The following is a 19,052-nucleotide window of genomic DNA, read 5'->3' as shown; positions in this document are numbered from 1 at the left end:
ATAATGCTCAAATGTTCTAATCGTACTACAAACATGTATTCTTAAGTGCAAATAATTGTGCATGAACATCTACTGTTTTAAGCAAATGTTTAAAAAAATAACTTACAGTTAGAGATGTCCGATAATGGCTTTTTTGCCGATATCCGATATTCCGATATTGTCCAACTCTTAATTACCGATACCGATATCAACCGATACCGATATATACAGTCGTGGAATTAACACATTATTATGCCTAATTTTGTTGTGATGCCCCGCTGGATGCATTAAACAATGTAACAAGGTTTTCCAAAATAAATCAACTCAAGTTATGGAAAAAAATGCCAACATGGCACTGCCATATTTGTTATTGAAGTCACAAAGTGCATTCTTTTTTTTAACATGCCTCAAAACAGCAGCTTGGATTTGGGAGATGCTCTTCTTGAGAGAGCATGAGGAGATTGAGGTGGGCGGGGTTGGGGGTCGGGTGGGGGGCGTGGGGGGGGTAGAGGTAGCGGGGGGTGTATATTGCAAGGGTTGAGGTGGGCGGGGTTGGGGGTGGTAGAGGGGGGTGTATATTGTAGCGTCCCGGAAGAGTTAGTGCTGCAAGGGGTTCTGGGTATTTGTTCTGTTGTGTTTATGTTGTATTACGGTCTGGATGTTCTCCCAAAATGTGTTTGTCATTGTTGTTTGGTGTGGGTTCACAGTGTGGCGCATATTTGTAACAGTGTTAAAGTTGTTTATACGGCCACCCTCAGTGTGACCTTTATGGCTGTTGACCAAGTATGCGTTGCATTCACTTGTGTGTGTGAAAAGCCATAGATATTATGTGACTGGGCCGGCACGCAAAGGCAGTGCTTTTAAGGTTTATTGGCGCTCTGTACTTCTCCCTACGTCTGTGTACAGCGGCATTTTAAAAAGTCATACATTTTCCTTTTTGAAACCGATACCGATAATTTTGAAACAGATACCGATAATTTCCGATATTACATTTTAAAGCATTTATCGGCCTGCCGATATTATCGGACATCTCTACTTACAGTTGATGTCTTTAAAGTGACAATGTAAACATCCCATGATGTTTAGCTTCAAATATTTTTTGGGGGCGATCATTTATGAGGTGGCGACTTGTCCAACGTGTACCTTTTGTTCCGCTCCAATGCAGCTGGATAGGCTCCAACCCCCCAACCCCTGATGTTTACAGTTTTTTTGGGTGATTTCCCTCCGTGCTGTGCGCCTCTGCGTTGGCTTAGAAACGCTTGAGACAAATGTGGCACGCTTTGCTTTGCAGAACGCAGACTTTCTTACCTCCGCCAAAGAGGTGAGGTTTTCACCTATACTTGTCTGTTAGCAACATAACGCAGCGTTTGAAGACATTTTTTTACTTTGCTGCTCCCGCGCTGCGCAGATGATTCTGGGAGATGTAGTTTATTTTCAGGCGCAGCCAACGTTTAAGAGCCAAGAAAGAACAACACTCACCAAGTTTTCATTTAATACGGTCACATGTCACGGCATTATTTTGATACTTTGAAACCGAAATACCACGGTATCTACAATGTCGTTACAGCCCTAATATCTAAATGAGTTTTCACGTTTCAGAAAAACCAGCATCTCTCCAATTTTTGCCTGCTTCAAATCAACACCCCAACTGTGTGTTGTAGGTATTTTAAAGACTGTATATTACAGCATTTATAGCATTAGCCGTTAAAAAAAGAACGCCAGAAAAGCAGGCTATTGCACACTGCAAAAACTGAAATCTAAGTAAGATTAAATATCTCAAATAAGGGTGATATTTGCTTATTTTCTGTCTGATAAGATAATTCTTCTCACTAAGCAGATTTTATGTTAGAGTGTTTTACTTGTTTTAAGTGTTTTGCTCCTAAATGATCTCAGTAAGATATTACAGCTTGTTGCTGAGATTTTATGACCTATTTTGAGTAAAACATGCTTGAAACTAGAATATCAACTGATGCAAAGCTGTGTCATCAACACTCACAAGTATAAAACTACTTTTTTAAAGTAATAATTTCTTACTTCAAGCATGAAAAAAAATCATGATGCTGAGCGCATATCATGATGTCAAGATAATGGCACTAGCATTTACTTCATTTAAGAATATTTTTCAACATATTGAGCAAAAGGGTCATTTTTTTTTTCTACCAAGAAAAGTGCACTTGTTATCAGTAAGAATATACTTATTTTATGGTATTTTTGGGTTCATTGAGGTTAGCTAATTTTACTTGTTTTGGAAAGTCTTGACAAGCCAAATTTACTTGTTCTATTGGCAGATAATTTTGCATAGATCAACTAAAACACCCCTCATTTTTGTATTTTTTTTTCTTGTTTTTGAACACTGACTTGTTGTAGTGCAGCAACTGTGGGAGCATTCACTAAGCAACACAAAACATGATATTTGGGGACATCAGCACCTGTGTGACGTACAAAGCAACAATTGCTGTCAAGTCAACAGGTAAAAGATAATAAATGTCATTGAACGTCACACTCCTGTCCCATTTTCCCACGATTACTGTACATTTCACACCCATCCCTGGTAGTACTACTCTGAAGACGGAAAATTGCCAACTTTGTCAAACACATTTTCTTCTATGTCACCGTTCTATATAAACAACGCAGATATGAAAAGGGTAAGATAAAGTCAACCTGACCTTTTTTTCTGCTGTTGTAAGGTAGATAGTAAATGCGGGTTGGCATCTGTGTATAAGGGTATTGCATAATGCCAGCACCTGGGTGTGAAATTTAATACTTAGTTTTTCCGTCCTGTTGTATGGCCCTATGATATCCGCGTTAAAGGGGAACGTTATCACCAGACCTATGTAAGCGTCAATATATACCTTGATGTTGCAGAAAAAAGACCATATATTTTTTTAATCGATTTCCGAACTCTAAATGGGTGAATTTTGGCGAATTAAACGCCTTTCTATTATTCGCTCTCGGAGCGATGACGTCACAACATGACGTCACATCGGGAAGCAATCCGCCATTTTCTCACTTTCGTCGGTGTGTTGTCGGAGGGTGTAACAACACGAACAGGGACGGATTCAAGTTGCACCAGTGGCCCAAAGATGCGAAAGTGGCAAGAAATTGGACGAAATTTGTTCAAAATACGAGGCTGTGGGGAAAGCCGACGAAATGGTCAGTCATTTGTTCCGCACACTTTACCGACAAAAGCTATGCTACGACAGAGATGGCAAGAATGTGTGGATATCCTGCGACACTCAAAGCAGATGCTGACATCAACTCCAAAACTGGACAGATCAGCTTTCAGGAAAAGAGAGCGGATGAGGGTATGTCTACAGAATATATTAATTGATGAAAAATGTATTCATTGCTCGCGGTTTTACGTAAATTATTATACATAAACTGTGTTTACCTATAATTTAGCTTAAAAACTTTTTTTTTTTTCAATCATTCGAGTACATTCGGGTAGTCTTGTGTAATGCAGTATTTTGTGTCTATTTAGGTATGGTTAACCTGAGTGCTGAAATCGTGGAAAAATATATGTTCTTAGCGCGCCTGAAATGGGCTGTCTGCGCTCTCAAAGTGCATGTTGTTGCCAAATGTATTTCATATGCTGTAAACCTAGTTCATAGTTGTTAGTTTCCTTTAATACCAAACAAACACATACCAATCGTTTGTTAGAAGGCGATCGCCGAATTCGTCCTCGCTTTCTTGTGTCGTTTTCGTCGGTTTCGCTTGCATACGGTTCAAACCGATATGGCTCAATAGCTTCAGTTTCTTCTTCAATTTCGTTTTCGCTACCTGCCTCCACACTACAACCATCCGTTTCAATACATGCGTAATCTGTTGAATCGCTTAAGCCGCTGAAATCCGAGTCTGAATCCGAGCTAATGTCGCTATACCTTGCTGTTCTATGCGCCATGTTTGTTTGTGTTGGCATCACTGTGTGACGTCACAGGAAAATGGACGGGTGTATATAACGATGGTTAAAATCAGACACTTTGAAGCTTTTTTTTAGGGATATTGCGTGATGGGTAAAATTTTGAAAAAAACTTCGAAAAATAAAATAAGCCACTGGGAACTGATTTTTAATGGTTTTAACCCTTCTGAAATTGTGATAATGTTCCCCTTTAACAGAATCATAAGTTTGCTAAGTCTGTGATAGAATCACAGACTTGAGCAAAAAAAAAAAAGGGAAACCTAACGTTTTTAAAGCGGAATATCATGTAAGTTGACCAAAATCTGACTGAAATGCTGCTGTTTGCCTGGGGAAATCATATTTCTGGGGACAGCTCATTCATCCCATAAACACTCACCTGCCCCTTCCCGAAATAAACGATGTCGAACAAACTACGGAGCTCATTCTAGCCAGGATAACCTGCAGCAGATCTCATTTGCCAGAGACTGTAGCATCTTAAATGTCAGCATTGGTAAGTTACTGATTACTTGACAGCTTTTAATGCCAATATTGTAATACTAAACATGTTAAGGGTAACTGAGCGTCTGGTGAAATGACCACTTACATGCACTCGTTATTTCAACACAGCCTCTTCTTACTCAAAAACATAGCAGCCTTCAAGCACCCTCAAGAACAGCAGCACACTTCCTGTCATGACAGGTCAGACATTGCTTTGTGTTTTTCTGTTTTAGCACTCGTCACTGTCTTTTTTTGGCACCTCCTGCTCTGAGTGTTTATTGCGCACACCTGCCCAAATGCTGTGATTAAGAGCCTCATCTATCAGGAGGACTAATTAGAAGGATTGGTGGTCAAAAGTTTACATACACTTGTAAAGAACATAATGTCATGGCTGTCTTGAGTTTCCAATAATTTCTACAACTCTTATTTTTTTGTGATAGAGTGATTGGAGCACATACTTGTTGGTCACAAAAAACATTCATGAAGTTTGGTTCTTTTATGAATTTATTATGGGTCTACTGAAAATGTGACCAAATTTGCTGGGTCAGAAGTATACATACAGCAATGTTAATATTTGGTTACATGTCCCTTGGCAAGTTTCACTGAAATAAGGCACTTTTGGTAGCCATCCACAAGCTTCTGGTTGAGTTTTTGACCACTCCTCTTGACAAAATTGGTGCAGTTCAGCTAAATTTGTTGGTTTACTGACATGGACTTGTTTCTTCAGTATTGTCCACACGTTTAAGTCAGGACTTTGGGGAGGCCATTCTAAAACCTTAATTCTAGCCTGATTTAGACATTCCTTTACCACTTTTGACGTGTGTTTGGGGTCATTGTCCTGTCGGAACACCCAACTGCGCCCAAGATCCAACCTCCGTGCTGATGATTTAGGTCGTCCTGAAGAATTTGCAGCAAAACAGGCCCAGAGCATAATACTACTACCACCATGCTTGATGGTAGGATTGGTGCTCCTGGGATTAAAGGCCTGACCTTTTCTCCTCCAAACATATTGCTGGGTATTGTGGCCAAACAGCTAAACTTCATCTGACATCACATAGATAAAGATAAGACCTTCTGGAGGAAAGTTCTGTGGTCAGATGAAACAAAAATTGAGCTGTACCCAGCAATATGTTTGGAGGAGTAAAGGTGAGGCCTTTAATACCAGGAATACCATCCCTACCGTCAAGCATGTTGGTGGTAGTATGATGCAGTGGGCCTGTTTTGCTTCCAATGGAACTGGTGCTTTACAGAGAGTAAATGGCACAATGAAATCCAAATTCTTCAGGATAACCAAAAATCATCAGCCCGGAGGTTGGGTCTTGGGCGCAGTTGGGTGTTCCAACAGGACAATGACCCAAAACACACGTCAAAAGTGGTAAAGGAATGGCTAAATAAGGCTAGAATTAAGGTTTTAGAATGGCCTTCTCAAAGTCCTGACTTAAATGTGTGGACAATGCTGAAGAAACAAATCCATGTCAGAAAACCAACAAATTTAGCTGAACCGGTTCTTAGTTTTATGTTTACCGTATTTTCCGCACCATAAGGCGCCCTGGGTTAAAAGCCGCGCCTTCAATGAACGGCATATTTCAAAACTTTGTCCACCTATAAGCCGCCCGGTGTTGTAAGCCGCATCTAACTGCGCTAAAGGAATGTCAAAAAAAACAGTCAGATAGGTCAGTCAAACTTTAATAATATATTAAAAACCAGCGTTCTAACAACTCTGTTCACTCCCAAAATGTACGCAAATGTGCAATCACAAACATAGTAAAATTCAAAAGAGTGCAGAGCAATAGCAACATAATGTTGCTCGAACGTTAATGTCACAACACACAAAATAAACATAACGCTCACTTTCTGAAGTTATTCTTCATTCATAAATCCCTCGAATTATTCTCCTTCGTTGTCCGAATTGAAAAGTTGGGCGAATGTGGGATCCAAAATGTCGTCTGGCGCTGTCTCCCTGCCTCCCTGTCTTGGTGAACGTCACGTGTGTTCGCCTTCTGTCATCCACTGTTCCCACGCAGTTAGCAGTCTAGCTTCGAATGCCCTGTTGACACCAATATCTAGCGGCTGGAGGTCTTTTGTCAATCCACCCGGAATGACGGCGAGTATTGAATTAAGCGCGTAAGCGTGTCTCTTAATGTGATGTTATGAGCTAGCAAATATAACAACTACACTACCCAGCATGCAACGATAGTGATGAGCATGCGCGAAGCCCTGAGAAGCGTTGTTGTATGCTGGCAGTTAGAATGTGGTTATGAGCACGCTGTGAGTAAACGTTGAGAACTCAGTTAACACGCCTCGTCTGCATTATTTATAATTAGACAGACAACACACTTAATAGGAGCCATTTTGGGGTCTTTACATAAACACACAAATGGAAATGAAACGTCACATATCCCAGCATGCACCGCGCGCTTCTTCTACGGGGAAAAAAGATGGCGGCTGTTTACCGTAGTTGCGAGACCTAAACTTTATGAAAATGAATCTTAATATTTATCCATATATAAAGCGCACCGGGTTATAAGGCGCACTGTCAGCTTTTGAGAAAATTTGTTGTTTTTAGGTGCGCCTTATAGTGCGGATAGGGCCCCTAAAGAAACTTTGTAGGACCATTAATGGTTTAGTCCAGGCGTGTCAAACTGACGGCCCGCGGGCTGGAACAGGTTTTATCCGGCCCGCGTGATGAGTTTGCAAAGTATAAAAATGAGCTGGTGGTTTCTTTGAACGAAAGAAACTCATGTTCTAAATGTGTCCATTGGATGTCACAATAGCAATTCTGTTAGGCAAGCAAACGGTTTATACTGTGGCCAAGCAGGAGGTACACAGTAAAGGGTGACTGTGGCTCCTCCTCCTCGACCCACATAAAACTTAAAACCTGTCGTTTTATGGATTGTGCTTCGAACTCATCGTTATTTGGCACCCTTACTCCCCCAAAATGTCTCTGTCAAAAACAAGAAAAGTGAATTCAACCCTTTTGAATAGTTTTTAACTCAGTTTCTACGGTTTGTTGAGTTAGCACCGGATTGATACGTGAACATGACCAAGGAGGTATTTGATACCTTGAAGAGTTTACATGTTGTGCTTTTTGTTCAATCCCAGAAAGACTGTGATTTAAAGTTTAATCCTGGCTTTGTAGATACACTGAGACCAAGTCTAAGCTCATTGTGTTTTTTGAAGCTGCACCAATTTCCTTAGAATTTTCAACAAACTTGAAGTGTTTTGTCCAGAGGATTATTTGTGATTTGTACGTTTTCAAAATGTGCTTGTTCTATTTTTGGCCAAAGTAAAACAAAGAAAACAACCTGGCGTTGTCAGGTATCATGCCTTGATTTTACCATTCCGGCCCACTTGGGAATAGAATGTCCTCCATGCGGCCCCTGAGCTACAATGAGTTTGAAACCCCTGGTTTAGTCAGTCGTGTGCGTGACATCATTCTTGAGGGTGTAGATCAATAGTCTCCTCCCGGAGGACCAAGATAGGTCAGCCACAAAGGGACGTAGAAAAAGAGAAAAATATCTTAAGGTTATTATATTACAGCCCAAATAGATGGGGATATCGCCACATATCAATCAATCAATCAATCAATGTTTATTTATATAGCCCTCAATCACAAGTGTCTCAAAGGGCTGCACAAGCCACAACGACATCCTCGGTACAGAGCCCACATAAGGGCAAGGAAAAACTCATACACATTAGGGATGGCGTCAAACAGTCCAGGATCAGATGACAAAGGCAATATGGGACTTGCCGGTACATTTGGTAATACGGTTATTGTAACTCAATTAAGAGTTGAACATGGAAAAAGTTACAATCACTGCTCCTACCAAATTGAAGCTAATGACCGACCAAGGAGTACAGGAGCCCCAACATCCGGCTTTAACACACACCTTAATATATCAAATAAAATAAAATGGAACAGGAAATATATGAAGATCCTATTTCCCCCTCTCTTGTTTTTGTTGGCTGTATCCATTTCCTATCTCCACACAAAATGCAATCAATATTATTCCAGAGATTAAGCTGCAGAATGGAAAGACGGGGGTGGAAGCAGCTGGTGTGCAGATGCTGAGCGAGGCTGACAACCGCATCCGATGCTGCCATGTTTGAAAAGACCCAAAATAAACGACAAAAACAAACAAAATAATTTTTGGGACTAAAAATGAAAGCTCACACAAGCACAACTGTTATGCAAAGACCGCTAGAAGCGGCTCAATATAAAGAATGTTTGAGGTTTGGTTAAAATGACTTTTGTTCTGCTACGACGATTCGCTTTAAACACAATCGTCCAAAACCTGGTGTGCACCAAACAAAAAGGCTTGGACAGTTAGGTTTACTTAAACTCAAATGTGAACGCTACATGGACCAAAGACACTGAGTAATGCTAAAATGACAGCAAGAAGGACTAATAGAAAATATATGTGCTCTGCTCTCTTCCTGGGCGCTGTTAAAGTATATTTTGGAAGCTTTTTGTGAATTCTAAGCTATTCTATGTTCATATTGTTGTTACTCAGCCAGCATTTGTGGGTCTGATGGACCCGTTGCATTTTGTGGCTTTTAATGCCTCACAATCACACACTTTTATGTTAAAATACTGAACAGATGTTTACCTTATCCCAATAAACATATGTTCCGTATTTTAACATAAAAGTGTTTTGATTGTGAGGCATGAACGTTGCACGGAAAATTTCTCTGCCAGTTTCTGCATCCCACAGGGATTCTTCTTTTGTGTTTCTGCACCTGCGGTTCCCACACAAGGTTGCAACATTGTTTGTCAACGCTGTCTGCTCTCATTTTCTCGCACATTTGACCCTCTAATGTTCTGTGTTCCTACACTCTGTCTTCCTCCTGTCTAGGCCTGCTATGTGTGCGTGCAGTGGACCCGGACATCTTATATGTAATAGAAATGTGTAGGGGGGGTGTATGGTGTGTGGTCATTAAATATGTATTCTGATATATGTTCTTCACAGAAAATGAGCCGAAGTCAGTGAATCTCAGTTTGAAAAAAGTATTAATTGTATCATTTATCTTTTAATAAAAAATGAAAACGGGTCCCACAGACCCGAACACCACACATAAAAATACTCTGCTGACAGCATTTTAGCTTGGAATAGTTGCACGAGTCACAAAAACTGCCCAATCAAGTCCTTACTTTATGCATATGTTCATTACTGTGTCTATTCATTCATTAATATTTCTAAATGTGTGTTCTGGATAAGTTTCCCAAATGATGTGTGAAAACAGCCTAAGACAGGGCTACTCAACTGATGGCCCCGGGGCCAAATCCGGCCCGGTAAAGACACCAGACCGGCCCGCTAGTTCAGTTAAACAGTTTTGCAAAAGACTGCAAGTTTTGCAGCAGATGTCTAAAAACACAAGAGCAATGTCATATAGAGGATCTTTGACTATGTTAGAATGTTATAGCAAACATACACCTGAGTTTGGCTGAACTCACCATCAAACTGTCTTATCAAGCGCACACAAATACTGTATACAGTTGCTTCTTCAACCTTAAGGCCTGCCCGTCTACTATCTGTTGTTTAGGCGTTTTGGTACTTCTAATTAGGGCTGCACAATTAATCGAAATCAAATTGACATAGAGGTTTTAAATAGTGCGGTAAATAACCGCTAGAGACTGACAGTCCTGTTCGCCAACCAGAATTGAACCTCGCTTTTGTTCGTCTCTCGCTTCAAACAGAAAGAAAGACGTCTTACTATGTACATCGCTCTCATCACCTGAGCACGTTTATATAACATCGGAATTAACTGAACAGATTGACCCCTCTTTTCAGTCATTAACAATCTTTGTCTCAGTGAAAAGTGCCACCAATTAACACAAATTAGGAGGAAAAAAATAAGATTATAAAGCCAAATGTCCCGTTGTGGGATTATTTCAGATTCAAATTGAACGGGCAATATGAGCCCATCAACACGGGCATCAATGAGCAAAAATGCCGTCGTGATCACGTGATAATAATAAACAAAAAGACAACGTCTGACCTTATTTTTCCAACCGGGTATAAAAACGCACTTTAAGATGTTCAATATCGATTTGGGTGAAATTTTCGCTTACAGAAATGAGTTTATTTTATTTATTTAGAATTAAGTTATATACCTTCCAATTACAATACAATGGTAAACAATTCTACAGTAGTGATTATTAAAGTTTATATATTCTTAAATGGTTATTTGCATTATTATTATTATTATTAATAATAATAATAATAATAATACTTATTATTATTATTGGTATGTTTTTATCTACAAAACCATTCTGGGTATCACTCCATCTTATCTGTCTTGTCTTTTAAAAGTTAAAAGTTAAAGTACCAATGATTGTCACACACACACTAGGTTTTAACAAAGAAACAAGGAAGTCACAATCTTCGTTCAATGAATGTTCTGCAATTTGTCGTCCCCAAAGTAAGAACTGAACTGGGCAAGAAAGCATTTAGGTTTTCAGCACCAAAGGCTTGGAATAACCTACAATGGAATATTAAACTTCAAACCCTTGTTACATTGAATGAGTTTAAAGCTTCTGTGAAAGGATTACAGTCAACCTTGTCTGTATGCACATGTGTCATGTGAGCAAGTTTTAATGTTGTAAATGTGATGTTTTATGTGTTGTTTACTGTTTTTAATGTAACCTTGCTGCTGCCCTCTTGGCCAGGTCTCCCTTGGAAAAGAGATCCTTGATCTCAATGGGATTTTTACCTGGTTAAATAAAGGCTAAATAAAATAAATTATTATATATTATGATTACATTACATTATAAACCCTATATAGGTTGTATCTAAAAAAAATTCAGGTAAAGAGCATGATGTAGATGAAGTAGATAAAGACAAATATTTTTGAAAGCAAATTATTGCATATTGTTTCAATGTGTGGCACCTTGAGACAAACATATGTTGATTAACATTCTAAAAGTAACATGTCTTCCATCACTCGTTATTTTTGCAGTTTTATGCATTTTATGTATACAATATAAAAATCACAAATCGAAATGCAATAGCAATTTGAGAGAAAATCGCAATTAGGTTGTTTCACAAAATCGTGCAGCCCTACTTCTAATACCTTGAAAAGAGTAGTGTCTCGGAATGTACCCCCAAGTTCAAGCTGTCTTTAAGAGATTAATCAAAAAATGGTGCAAGGGTTAAAGTCTTATAAAAAGGAGGAACTAGCCTCAGATAGTATCTTTTTACAATTATAATAATTTTAATTAGCCACAGATCCTATTGACAAAAATTCATGAACGGATGGAACCACTCAAACATCTCCCTCTTCATCACTTCTTTTTCCTTTTATTGGCCCGCACCCTCGTAAACTCTTGTTGGCCCATTGGACTCGTCGACCCATTGGATTTAATTGGCTTTTTGCTTAAAGAGAGTGAATAATTATTCATCTTGGCTCACTATTGGCAGAAGCTAGCTCATGGAGGCACCGCTCGTGGTGCCTACGTACGCAATCGGCAATGCTTTTGCAGAAGTGAGACCAACGCTGTAACATTCACCTGTGACCTGTTTTAATTAGGGATGTCTGATAATGGCTTTTTGCCGATATCCGATATTCCGATATTGTCCAACTCTTTAATTACCGATACCTATATCAACCGATATATACAGTCGTGGAATTAACACATTATTATGCCTAATTTGGACAACCAGGTATGGTGAAGATAAGGTACTTTTTTTTTAAAATTAATAAAATAAAAAACATTTTCTTGAATAAAAAAAGAAAGTAAAACAATATAAAAACAGTTACATAGAAACTAGTAATTAATGAAAATTAGTCAAATTAACTGTTAAAGGTTAGTACTATTAGTGGACCAGCAGCACGCACAATCATGTGTGCTTACGGGCTGTATCCCTTGCAGACTGTATTGATATATATTGATATATAATGTAGGAACCAGAATATTAATAACAGAAAGAAACAACCCTTTTGTGTGAATGAGTGTGAATGAGTGTAAATGGGGGAGGGAGTTTTTTTGGGTTGGTGCACTAATTGTAAGTGTATCTTGTGTTTTTTATGTTGATTTAATTAAAAAAAATAAAAATAAAAAAAATAAAAAAAATAAAAAAAACGATACCGATAATAAAAAAAACAATACAGATAATTTCCGATATTACATTTTAACGCATTTCTAGTTTTAACAACTCCTCTCTGAGCTGCCACCTTACCGTGGTAGAGGAGTTTGCATGTCCCAATGATCCTAGGAGCTATGTTGTCCGGGGGTTTCTATGCCCCCTGGTAGGGTCTCCCAAGGCAAACTGGTTCTAGGTGAGAGATCAGACAAAGAGCAGCTCGAAGACCTCAATGAAGAACACAAACATAGGACCCAGATTTCCCTCGCCCGGACGCGGGTCACCGGGGCCCCCCTCTGGAGCCAGGCCCGGAGGTGGGGCACGATGGCGAGCGCCTGGTGGCCGGGCCTGTCCCCATGGGGCCCGGCCGGGCACAGCCCGAAGAGGCAACGTGGGTCCCCCCTCCAATGGGCTCACCACCCATAGCAGGGGCCATAGAGGTCGGGTGCAGTGTGAGCTGGGCGGCAGCCGAGGGCAGGGCGCTTGGCGGTCCGATCCTCGGCTACATAAGCTGGCTCTTGGGACGTGGAACGTCACTTCGCTGGGGGGAAGGAGCCTGAGCTAGTGCGTGAGGTGGAGAAGTTCCGGCTAGATATAGTCGGACTCACTTCGACGCACAGCAAGGGCTCTGGAACCACTTCTCTTGATAGGGGCTGGACTCTCTTCCACTCTGGCGTTGCCGGCAGTGAGAGGCGACGGGCTGGGGTGGCAATTCTTGTTGCCCCTCGGCTCAAAGCCTGCACGTTGGAGTTCAACCCGGTGGACGAGAGGGTAGCTTCCCTCCGCCTTCGGGTGGGGGGGACGGGTCCTGACTGTTGTTTGCGTTTACACGCCAAACGGCAGCTCAGAGTACCCACCCTTTTTGGATTCACTCGAGGGAGTACTGGAGAGTGCTCCCCCGGGTGATTCCCTCGTTCTACTGGGGGACTTCAACGCTCATGTTGGCAGCGACAGTGAAACCTGGAGAGGTGTGATTGGGAAGAATGGCCGCCCGGATCTGAACCCGAGTGGTGTTCTGTTATTGGACTTTTGTGCTCGTCACAGATTGTCGATAACAAACACCATGTTCAAACATAAGGGTGTCCATATGTGCACTTGGCACCAGGACACCCTAGGCCGCAGTTCCATGATCGACTTTGTAGTTGTGTCATCGGATTTGCGGTCTCATGTTTTGGACACTCGGGTGAAGAGAGGGGCGGAGCTTTCTACCGATCACCTGGTGAGTTGGCTGCGATGGTGGGGGAGGATGCCGGACAGACCTGGCAGGCCCAAACGCATTGTGAGGGTTTGCTGGGAACGCCTGGCAGAGTCTCCTGTCAGAGAGAGTTTCAATTCCCACCTCCGGAAGAACTTTGAACATGTCACGAGGGAGGTGCTGGACATTGAGTCCGAGTGGACGATGTTCCGTACCTCTGTTGTCGAGGCGGCCGATTGGAGCTGTGGCCGCAAGGTAGTTGGTGCCTGTCGTGGCGGTAATCCTAGAACCCGTTGGTGGACGCCGGCGGTGAGGGATGTCGTCAGGCTGAAGAAGGAGTCCTATCGGGTTCTTTTGGCTCATGGGACTCCTGAGGCAGCAGACAAGTACCGACAGGCCAAGCGGTGTGCGGCTTCAGCGGTCGCGGAGGCAAAAACTCGGACATGGGAGGAGTTCGGGGAGGCCATGGAAAAAGACTTCCGGACGGCTTCGAAGCTATTCTGGACCACCATCCGCCGCCTCAGGAAGGGGAAGCAGTGCAGTGTCAACAACGTGTATGGTGGGGATGGTGCTCTGCTGACCTCGACTGCGGATGTTGTGGATCGGTGGAGGGAATACTTCGAAGACCTCCTCAATCCTACCAGCACGTCTTCCTATGAGGAAGCAGGGCCTGGGGAATCTGTGGTGGGCTCTCCTATTTCTGGGGCTGAGGTTGCCGAGGTAGTTAAAAAGCTCCTCGGTGGCAAGGCCCCGGGGGTGGATGAGATCCGCCCGGAGTTCCTTAAGGCTCTGGATGTTGTGGGGCTGTCTTGGTTGACAAGACTCTGCAACATCGCGTGGACATCGGGGGCGGTACCTCTGGATTGGCAGACCGGGGTGGTGGTTCCTCTCTTTAAGAAGGGGAACCGGAGGGTGTGTTCCAACTATCGTGGGATCACACTCCTCAGCCTTCCCGGTAAGGTCTATTCAGGTGTACTGGAGAGGAGGCTACGCCAGATAGTCGAACCTCGGATTCAGGAGGAACAGTGTGGTTTTCGTCCTGGTCGTTGAACTGTGGACCAGCTCTATACTCTCGGCAGGGTCCTTGAGGGTGCATGGGAGTTTGCCCAACCAGTCTACATGTGCTTTGTGGACTTGGAGAAGGCATTCGACCGTGTACCCCGGGAAGTCCTGTGGGGAGTGCTCAGAGAGTATGGGGTAACGGACTGTCTTATTGTGGCAGTTCGCTCCCTGTATAATCAGTGCCAGAGCTTGGTCCGCATTGCCGGCAGTAAGTCGGACACGTTTCCAGTGAGGGTTGGACTCCGCCAAGGCTGCCCTTTGTCACCGATTCTGTTCATAACCTTTATGGACAGAATTTCTAGGCGCAGTCAGGGCGTTGAGGGGATCTGGTTTGGTGGCTGCAGGATTAGGTCTCTGTTATTTGCAGATGATGTGGTCCTGATGGCTTCCTCTGGCCAAGATCTTCAGCTCTCGCTGGATCGGTTCGCAGCCGAGTGTGAAGCGACTGGGATGGGAATCAGCACCTCCAAGTCCGAGTCCATGGTTCTCTCCCGGAAAAGGGTGGAGTGCCATCTCCGGGTTGGGGAGGAGATCTTGCCCCAAGTGGAGGAGTTCAAGTACCTCGGAGTCTTGTTCACGAGTGGGGGAAGAGTGGATCGTGAGATCGACAGGCGGATCGGTGCGGCGTCTTCAGTAATGCGGACGCTGTATCGATCCGTTGTGGTGAAGAAGGAGCTGAGCCGGAAGGCAAAGCTCTCGATTTACCGGTCGATCTACGTTCCCATCCTCACCTATGGTCATGAGCTTTGGGTCATGACCGAAAGGACAAGATCACGGGTACAAGCGGCCGAAATGAGTTTCCTCCGCCGAGTGGCGGGGCTCTCCCTTAGAGATAAGGTGAGAAGCTCTGTCATTCGGGGGGAGCTCAAAGTAAAGCCGCTGCTCCTCCACATCGAGAGGAGCCAGATGAGGTGGTTGGGGCATCTGGTCAGGATGCCACCCGAACGCCTCCCTAGGAAGGTGTTTAGGGCACGTCCGACCGGTAGGAGGCCACGGGGAAGACCCAGGACACGCTGGGAAGACTATCTCTCCCGGCTGGCCTGGGAACGCCTCGGGATCCCCCGGGAGGAGCTGGACGAAGTGGCTGGGGAGAGGGAAGTCTGGGCTTCCCTGCTTAAGCTGCAGCCCCCGCGACCCGACCTCGGATAAGCGGAAGAAGATGGATGGATGGATGGATGGATAGTTTTAACAAATACTTGTGAACTCTTCCAGGAGACCCGACCTTAGACAAACTAGCTTTTTGGCAGGAGGTCATTAAAAACAGCAGATTATCAGCAATATATAAAATAAGACTAATAGTGAAGAGAAGTCGGGCCCCCTGGTCTTTAGCTCTATGGAAATTTGGCCCCCCAAACAATTAAGTTGCATAGAATCGTAGATGACTAACTTTGTGGAGATACATATGAATAAAAAAACGCATCCCTGCTCAAAGGTACAGTTTCTTTGTGTAATGTGTTTTCTTTGTGAACTTGATTGAAGCAGCTGCAATGCAGCTACAATGGAAGCAGTCAAACATGGTCTCTGCTGCATGTTGTCATAGTGGGGGTGGCACTTTGCACCATCACAAGCTATTGTGCCCGACAATGGCAGCAGCGAGCTTCTAATGAAGCCTTCATATACTCAGAATTGCATTCTTTCCGGTTGAAAATTACTTCCCCCTGAACGCATGTCAGAAGACATAAAGCGTGAGTTGATTTGCAAGCACACAATGGGTCTGCAGGAGGCATCAATCTCTTCTCGTTCAGTCATCTCCACAGCTTTGGCGTCGTAATTACGGCGCTCTTGTTTATCCTGCAGAGGCTTCTTCTCCTGTCAGGACAGCTGATGAGCCTCCCCGCCCAAAAAAGAGTGATGACAGCTCGGGCGGCTCGAGGTCAAGAACAGATGAGATTTCTCATAACAGGAGGTGCTGCTACTGGTTGATAGCAGCAAAAATCCCTGGATGTCAAGAGGGCGCAAGTGTTGGTTGCAAAGTGAAGCCACGAGGAGTGGAGGGAGAGCAGCAGGCCATCTTAACCCCGCCATGTGGTCATATAATGAGATTTTGCACTGATAATGACAGGCTGGACTAAAATGTTTCTTTACCATGGCAGTTCAATGAAAAAAATGATCCATGGAGGTCCGCATGAAACCACAAGATGAAAGCAGCTCATAAATGAAAGTTCAGACTAGAGATGTCCGATAACATCGGACTGCCAATATTATCGGCCGATAAATGCTTTAAATTGTGATATCGGTTTCATAAAGTAAAATGTATGACTTTTTAAAACGCCACTGTACAGAGTGGCACACGGACGTAGGGAGAAGTACAGAGCGCCGATAAACCTTAAAGGCACTGCCTTTGCGTGCCGGCCCAATCACATAATATCTACGGCTTTTCACACACACAAGTGAATGCAATGCATACTTGGTCAACAGCCATACAGGTCACACTTAGGGTGGCCGTATAAGCAACTTTAACACTGTTACAAATATGCGCCACACTGCGAACCCACACCAAACAAGAATGACAAACACATTTCGGGAGAACATCCGCACCGTGACACAACATAAACACAACAGAACAAATACCCAGAACCTCTTGCAGCACTAACTCTTCCGGGACGCTACAATATACACCCCCTGCTACCCCCAACACCCCCCACCCACCTCAACCCCGCCCACCTCAACCTCCGCATGCTCTCTCAGGGAGAGCATGTCCCAAATTCCAAGCTGCTGTTTTGAGGCATGTTAAAAAAAATAATGCACTTTGTGACTTCAATAATAAATATGGCAGTGCCATGTTGGCATTTTTTTCCCATAACTTGAGTTGATTTATTTTGGAAAACCTTGTTACATTGTTTAATGCATCCAGCGGGGCATCACAACAAAATCAGGCATAATAATGTGTTAATTCCACGACTGTATACATATACATATATATATATATATATCGGTTGATATCAGAAACGGTAATTAAGAGTTGGACAATATCGGATATCGGCAAAAAAGCCATTATCGGACATCTCTAGTTCAGACTAGGGATGTCCCGATCCGATATTTGGATCGGATCGGCCGCCGATATTTGCAAAAAAATGCGTATCGGCAAGGCATGGGAAAATGCCGATCCAGATCCAGAGCAGAGAGGTAGCGGCATGGCTAACGTTAGCTGTGATGCTAGCGCAGCCGCTAAGGTGCGCGCCTGCTCAAGCGTCCTCTGCGCACGGCAAATCTATGCCACGCACAAAATCAAATAAAAAAATAAGCGCATAACAATTTGACACACGGACACGACAGAGAAAACAGTTTTCGTCATCATTGTTCAAATATTGTAACGTCTGTCGAGACGCTTATCTCCGTTCGGTGCCACACGCCCACACCATCAAAATGCCGAGGCAAACATTTCCAGATCAACACCGTATGAAAAAAATAGTGATTTTTTTTAGTTGTGATTTCCCTCTCTGCATGAAAGTTTAAAAGTAGCATATATTAATGCAGTATGAAGAAGAATGTTTTAATGTAGACACATAGAATCATCATACTGCTGTGATTATATGCATCAAGTGTTCATTCAAGGCTAAGGCAAAATATCCACATATATATCGTGTATCGCAATATGGCCTTAAAATATCGCAATATTAAAAAAAGGCCATATCGCCCAGCCCTAGTTCAATGATGCCATTTCTGTTTGTCATGTATAATTTTGTCTATTTTGTGTTTATCCTTGAATAAACAGGTCAGTTTCTTGTTACCAACCATTGTGTATTATTCAAACTCCCCTAACTCAGCTGGCTAGTTGTTATCAAGAGTACTAAAACCCTTTTCAACATGATTCTGACAACTAAGTAGGCTAAATAACTTTAATACATACTCGGATAGGCCAGTATCGGTCAGTATCGGTATCGGTCAGTATCGGTATCGGATCGGAAGTGCAAAAACAATATCGGTATCGGATCGGAAGTGCAAAAACCTGGATCGGGACATCCCTATTTCAGACTATATTAGTCCTGTCTTTCACCTCATAACAAGCACAAAGCCAAACTAAGCCACCCTGTTACCTGCAAAAGAGGTCAAGTGAAAGAGGCAGGGCTGTACAGTACGTGTATTTTAGCCGCATTTGCACCCAAAAATAAGTATTAAAAAGAAAAAATGTGAATACAAATTTTAATTATTTAATCAGCATTTTGCTCCTAAAATTAATCCATCCAAATTTGATCAAACTAGATCAAACTGATCAAACAATTTAGGGATGTTCTGTCTCTAATTGAGCGTTACAGTAGGCCTTATAATGGCATTGTGTTTATATGTATGAGTGCACATGTGTTAATAATAAAATTGTGATATGACATTTCATATT

At 42.8% G+C, this 19,052-nt stretch overlaps 1 protein-coding gene across 2 annotated transcripts in view; it reads right to left on the bottom strand.

The window, feature by feature from the left end:
• The window catches only part of marchf8 (membrane-associated ring finger (C3HC4) 8), a 247,408-nt gene that overhangs the window by 214,837 nt on the left and 13,519 nt on the right, over positions 1–19,052 (bottom strand). The gene's annotated exons all lie outside the window — the stretch shown is intronic.

Source organism: Nerophis lumbriciformis, linkage group LG02 (genome assembly GCF_033978685.3).
Source record: "Nerophis lumbriciformis linkage group LG02, RoL_Nlum_v2.1, whole genome shotgun sequence".
NCBI classification, from domain to species: domain Eukaryota; kingdom Metazoa; phylum Chordata; class Actinopteri; order Syngnathiformes; family Syngnathidae; genus Nerophis; species Nerophis lumbriciformis.
Note: the sequence above shows the minus strand (reverse complement) of the source record. Positions and strands in the feature narration are given on the sequence as shown.